Genomic DNA, 6,494 nt, shown 5'->3' with positions numbered 1-6,494 from the left:
TTGTATGTGGCATATTTGAAATAATACTTCGCCACTTCAAAATACCATTCTGTTATTTTATTTCTTAATATACATTAATTATATTAATGTATCATTAAATAAAATAAATTGAAAAGTAATTGAACAGACAATCCAAAGAGTAGAAAACACATACAGTTTAAAAATAATTGTAGGGCGCGGGGGCAGGGGGCCCGGTCCGGGAGTGCGGGAGGCTGTGGTAGAGGGAGGTGGCGGCAGCGGCTGGCGGACTCGAGTCACAGCCGAGCCAAAACTGACACCTCTGTGGAGCGAGGCGGTAGGAACACCGAGCACCGGAGGCGGCACCGGGATCCCGGCTCAGGGGAGGGGGCGCCGATTCGGGAGGAGGGTGGGGGGCGATGCTGGAAGCCATCGCGGAGCCCAGTCCCGAAGCCACCAGAGAAACGTCGGAGAACAACTGGGGATTTCAACAAATCTTGCAGTTTTGTTTTGGCCTATGCAGGTTACATCCTCCCTAGCAAGGAGAAAAGTAACAGGCCAGCCTCCGGCTCCAGCTCTCCATTGCGAGGTGAGAGTGCTGCAGATAGCGATGGCTGGGACTCAGCCCCCTCAGATCTCAGAACCATCCAGACTTTTGTTAAGAAAGCAAAGTCACCCAAGAGAAGGGCGGCTCAAGCAGGTCCCACCCAGCCAGGACCCCCAAGGTCCACTTTCCCTCGTCTGCAGGCCCCTGACAGTGCCACTTTGCTGGAGAAGATGAAACTCAAGGACTCTCTCTCTTTGATCTAGATGGGCCCAAAGTGGCATCTCCACTGTCCCCCACGTCCCTGACACACGCCTCCCGGCCCCCTGCTGCTCTCACCCCAGTGCCCCTTTCCCAGGGGGACCTCTGCCAGCCTCCTCGAAAGAAGGACCGAAAGAACCGAAAGTTGGGGCCAGGAGGGGGGGACAGGCTTTGGGGTACTTCGGAGGCCCCGCCCAGCCCCTGGGGATGGGGAAAAGAGGTCTCGAATCAAGAAGAGCAAGAAGCAGAAGTTGAAAAAGGCAAAACGGGGCGGGGGGATAGACTCCCACCTCCTGGGCCTCCCCCACACCCCCCAGCGATACAGACTCTGAAGAGCAGGAGGAGGGAGAGGAGGAGGAGGAGGAGGAAGATCTGGCAGCAGTGGGAGGAGGGGAAGCCCCAGCCCCTGTGCTACCAACACCTGAGGCCCCTAGACCCCCTGGCACAGTGCACCCCGAAGGAGGCCCTCCCACTGACGGTGAAGGCAAGGAGGTGGGCAGCACTGAAACAAGCCAAGACAGCGATGCCAGCTCCAGTGAAGGCGAGATGCGGGTCAGGGATGAGGACATCATGGCAGAATCAGGTGATGATTCTTGGGATCTGATCACGTGTCACTGCCGAAAGCCCTTTGCAGGCCGGCCCATGATTGAGTGCAGCCTGTGTGCGACGTGGATCCACCTCTCCTGTGCTAAGATTGAGAAGACCAATGTCCCTGACTTCTTTTACTACCAGAAATGCAAGGAACTGCGGCCAGAGGCCCGGTGATTAGGGGGGCCTCCGAAATCTGGAGAGCCCTGACACATGCCATCTCCAGGCTGGAACTTCAAATGGAAACGTGACTTGGGAACTGAGCTTCAGGGTCAACATGTCCCCTGAAGCTGGGATGTTGTCCCACTTTGAGGCAGAAATTCCCAAGGGAGACTGGTTTGGAAATGAGTGGTTTTCCTGCCCTACCTTTCCTTCCCACCTTGTGGACTTGAACTTGGACCCATTGCAGGTGTGGGTGGGAGGCTCTCTGGGTCCCTAGACACTTGAACTGTCCCTGCAACTGCTCAGGTTCTGGGCCAGGGTTGGAACTGGGATGGAGTGGGACAGTTGTCTATTAAACTCTAGTGTAAATGTAGCACTCCCCTCCCTCATCTTTTCTTCTATCTCACCCCCCATTTATTCTACACCGGTTGTATTTTTAATTTTGGGCTTCCCCTTTTGAACGTGGCAGCTCAGTGGTGGAATGCCAACCAGAGCTTGGTCGAGGGAGGAGGGAAAACAGAAAGGTGACAATTCCTCACCTCTTTTGTTTTTAATAATACTGGCCAGCTGTTTGTACAGACAGCCTGCGTGTTGTAAATAAAGCAGAGTGGGCTCTTAAAAAAAAAATAAATAAATAAAATAAAGATAATTGTAAAAAATGTCATCTAAAGCATATATAATTTGCCCCTTCAAATTTTCCCTGCCTCACTGCAGATAATAGAATCTGATCATGCTCAAGTTCCTTATGCAAAATGGTGTATTTTGGTATAACCAGTGCACATCCTCCCTGACACTATTTTTTTTTTCAAATACTGTTCTTAACTTCCCACTCCTAGTCTTGGACCCTTTATATTTCCCAGGCTCATTTTTGGTCCACCGCCCCTCACTCACAGTCAGGTCCAAATGCAAAATGAAGCAGAACACACACACAGAGGAAAGGTGAATGGTGAGATTTACACTCTCCTTGGTTTTTTCCTTTAGGATTATTTTCTCTGCACAATTTTTAAAGCATACACACGTAAGCCAATTGCACTACATGCCTGTGTTGTGTTTCAACAAGGAGGGATGGGAGGAGATAGGAAAATCAAGATTCTAACTTTCATTTATTTATTTGGCTACACAGGGTCTTAGTTGTAGCACCAGGATCTAGTTCCCCAACCTAGGATCAAACCTCGGTTCCCTGAGTTGGAAGCATGGAGTCTTACTCAGTGGACCACCAGGGAAGTCCCAAGATTATAACACTTTACACATTTAGAATCCTAGGCTCCTCTTGTCTCATCATTTCATTTCCAGAAATTGATTAGAAGAAAATAATCGAGTTATTTGCAGTGTTGTTTACAATAATAGTAAAAAAGTGATAACAAGGAATTCCCTGGCAGTTCAGGGGTTAGGACTCAGGCCCTCAGTATGGGGTATGGGGTGGGGGAGCAGGAGGAGGGAACCAGGTTCAATCCCTCGTCTGGGAACTAGGATTCCACAAGCTGCACAGTGTGGCCAAAAAAAAAGTGATAGCAATCTAAGTATTCAGTAATAAAGGGTTTATTAAATAAATTATGCCAAAGCACTGTAATAGAAAGCTATGCAACTATTAGCACTTCCCAGATAGCACTAGTGGTAAAGAACCCACCTGCCAACGTAGGGCACATAAGAGACACAGGTTTGATCCCTGGGTCGGGAAGACCCCCCCCCCCCGGAGGAGGGCATGGCAACCCACTCCAGGGTTCTTGCCTGGAGAATCCCATGGATAGAGGAGCCTGGCGGGTTACAGTCCATGAGGTTGCAAAGAGTTGGACAAGACTGAGCGACTTGGCATACACAAATGCACACACATGCAGCTATTAAAATCATATCTTCAATATTATTTCCTAACATGAGTATATGCTTACATTTTATTTAGTAAGAATCAAAAAGTAGGCTCCGAACCTAAATTTACAATGAACTGCAAAAATTTTAAAGGGATAAATAAAGACAAAGAAACAGAAGTAGGGGCAATTTTCATGTGCTTACTTATGCATATATGTGTGCTGAGTCACTTCAGTCATGTCCAAATCTGTGCCACCCTGTGGACTGTCCATGGGATTCTCCAGGCAAGAATACTGGAGTGGGTTGCCACGCCCTCCTCCAGGGGATCCTTCCAACCCAGGAATCAAACACACATCTCTTATGTCTCCTGCATTGGCCGGCAGGGTCTTTACCACTAGTGCCACCTGGGAAACCCATGCTTACTTATACAGAACATCAATTTAAAGCAAAGATGAAAATGAAATTTAGCATTCCAAAAATTGTGCTTTAAAGGCAGGATAGAGCCCTTGCTGGTAAAATCAACCAGTATACCAACCAAATAGCAACAACAAAAATCCCAGGTCTCCTGGATTGAAAATCAACCTGTTTCAATGCATTCAGTTGGTTTTTAGATGAAAATTTTTATCAATTTGAGATATTGATCTAGTGACCAGGACTTGTTTGAGTTGTGTTATGACTATCTCTGTCTCTGCTGGGGAAGTGAGAAGTTTGTCTTTTTACCGTCCTACCCATGCATTCCTCAAGCTTCCTTCACCTCTTTGCTCCCATCCATTCTCAGCTAAAAACTGCCAGGCTTAGGAAGCGTTCTCAAAAATTCACTCAGCTTAAGCTGAAGTGATGATCAGCATATTTGTTCATTTAGCTGTGTAAGCTCTTAGTTGCAGCACTCAGGGTATTCCATCTTTAGTTGCAGCATGTGGCAACTAGTTCCCTGACCAGAGATGGAAACACTTGCACTGGGAGCATGGAGTCTTAGCCATTGGACCACCAGGGAAGTGCCGAAATGCTTAAATAAATACCTTCACTGCAGGTATTTGCATTTAGCAATGGGTTTCCCAGGTGGCTCAGTGGTAAAGAATCCACCTGCCAATGCAGGAGATGTAGGAGATGTGGGTTCGATCCCTGGGTCGAGAAGATCCCTTGGAGTAGGAAATGACAACCCACTCCAGTATTCTTGCCTGGAAAATTCTACAGACAAAGGAGCCTGGCAGGCTACAGTCCATGGGGTTGCAAAGAGTCGGACACAACTGAGCAACTAAACATGATTCATGACCTCAGGTATTTGCATTTAGCAAGAAAAGAGCCCTGAACCCCCCAAGTTTCTCCTCTGGGACACTATTTGCATTTGGGGCAGGGCAATTGGAGGGCCAGGGGAATTCCCCACACTCATCACCCTGAAAATCACAAAGTTCATGTAAGTCCAAGATTGTTGTGTTCCATTCTGGACACTGTTGGTTGCTAAGGACTTCGTTTGTCTAAAGAATATGTACTGGGGATCCATTCCAGGGCAGACACTGTTCTTGCGTTTCAGAGCATCCTCTGGTGGTTCCAATTCCTGCACAGGAATCATGGAATAAAACATACAAGACACTGAAAACTTCATTTCACAGAAATGTTTCATATACTGTTCATTCTTGTTTTTTCTTTTTCTTCTCTCTGTTTAATTTTTGAAGCAAAATTTAAAAACAGAGGTTAGATTTAACTTGGAAAGATCTATCTCACCAGGCCTCTGCTTTAGCTCATATTTAAGAAAATATTTTGAGATATCTTGAATTTTTTGCTTTGTCATTTACCTATGGTCTTGAGATTCCTGATCACATCCCCTCTGACAAGATGAATAAGAAGATGAAAGTACCACTTGCTTGCTACCACATAGAACTTTGCCCATCCCAGTTTTAAGAGTGCATTTGATGGCACTGAAACATGTAAATTACCATATGTGGAATGAATCGCCAGTCCAGGTTCGATGCATGAGACAGGGTGCTCAGGGTTGGTGCACTGGGATGACCCAGAGGGATGGGATGGGAAGGGAGGTGAGAGGGGGGTTCAGGATGAGGAACACATGTATACCCATGGCTGATTCATGTCAATGTATGGCAAAACCACTACAATATTGTAAAGTAAAATTAATTAATTAATTAATTTAAAAAATAAAAAGAGTACATTTGAGAGGATGATGCTCTGTTCCATTAAATTGGAGTCTCTGGGCTTTGGGTTTTTTTCTGCTTTTATTTTTTTCTCCCAGATGTTAATAACCACCTTTCTGTTACTTAAGAGGCTTTGTCTAGGTAATTAAAGATTTCTTCACATCATGCTTGAATATAGAGTCTAAGTGACTCATGCAGTGAACTTGGGTCCTCTGAGCATAATGAAATTTGTTTTAATGGTGGAAATTATTTTTTGACAAATTTTAAAACTGTAAAAGAAAACTTCATTTATACATTCCAAATACAGCTGGGTTAAAGTAGCATTTCAGCTTATTAAATAATGTGACTAATTTATAAAAACTATTATAAACTTCAAACCTTGGGTTAAAAAATAAAGAAGAACACTCCCCCCCCACCAAAACCTGTTCCTAAGAGAAAAACTCATGAAAAGAAAAGCCGTTTATTATTATCATTTATATATATATTATCTTTTAAAAAATGAGCATCTGGATTTAATCCCACTTTTTTGTTTTAAATACTGAGATATATGCAATTTGTGGATTTAAAAAAAATGTTTTTTTAAAAGGGAACTTTTTTCTTAATATAATGATTATTCTGTTAATATTCTAGTGACAAGACATTGTATGTGTATTTCAACTAATAGAAATAAGAACAATTGCAAAAATAATCTGAAATAACTATGAAATCAACTATAGGTTGCTGAATACTGTATACTAATAACATAAGCATATTCACCCAGAATTAAAGTAATAGGTCAGAAGAACAATCAACTGGAAGTCAGTATTCTACAGCCCTCAGGGCAAGAATTGGAACCAGAATTTGAAAGTGGATTTTACACTATTAGAAGTGTAATTTTGTTTTTATTTATTTATTTTATTGAAATATAGTTGATTTATAATATTTTGTTAATTTCTGCTGCCCAGCAAAGTGATTCAGTTATACATAGATATATATATTCTTTTTCATAGTTTTTCCACTGTGGTTTATCACAAGTCGTTGAATATGGTTCC

General features: G+C 43.9%; 1 pseudogene; it reads left to right on the top strand.

Moving 5' to 3' along the window:
* The first annotated feature begins 377 nt into the window (after positions 1-377).
* On the top strand, positions 378-1,561 carry LOC136146062 (PHD finger protein 23-like; annotated as a pseudogene).
* The last annotated feature ends 4,933 nt before the right edge of the window (positions 1,562-6,494 follow it).

Source organism: Muntiacus reevesi, chromosome 13 (genome assembly GCF_963930625.1).
Source record: "Muntiacus reevesi chromosome 13, mMunRee1.1, whole genome shotgun sequence".
NCBI classification, from domain to species: Eukaryota; Metazoa; Chordata; class Mammalia; order Artiodactyla; family Cervidae; genus Muntiacus; species Muntiacus reevesi.
This window is presented reverse-complemented; position numbering and strand designations above follow the sequence as displayed.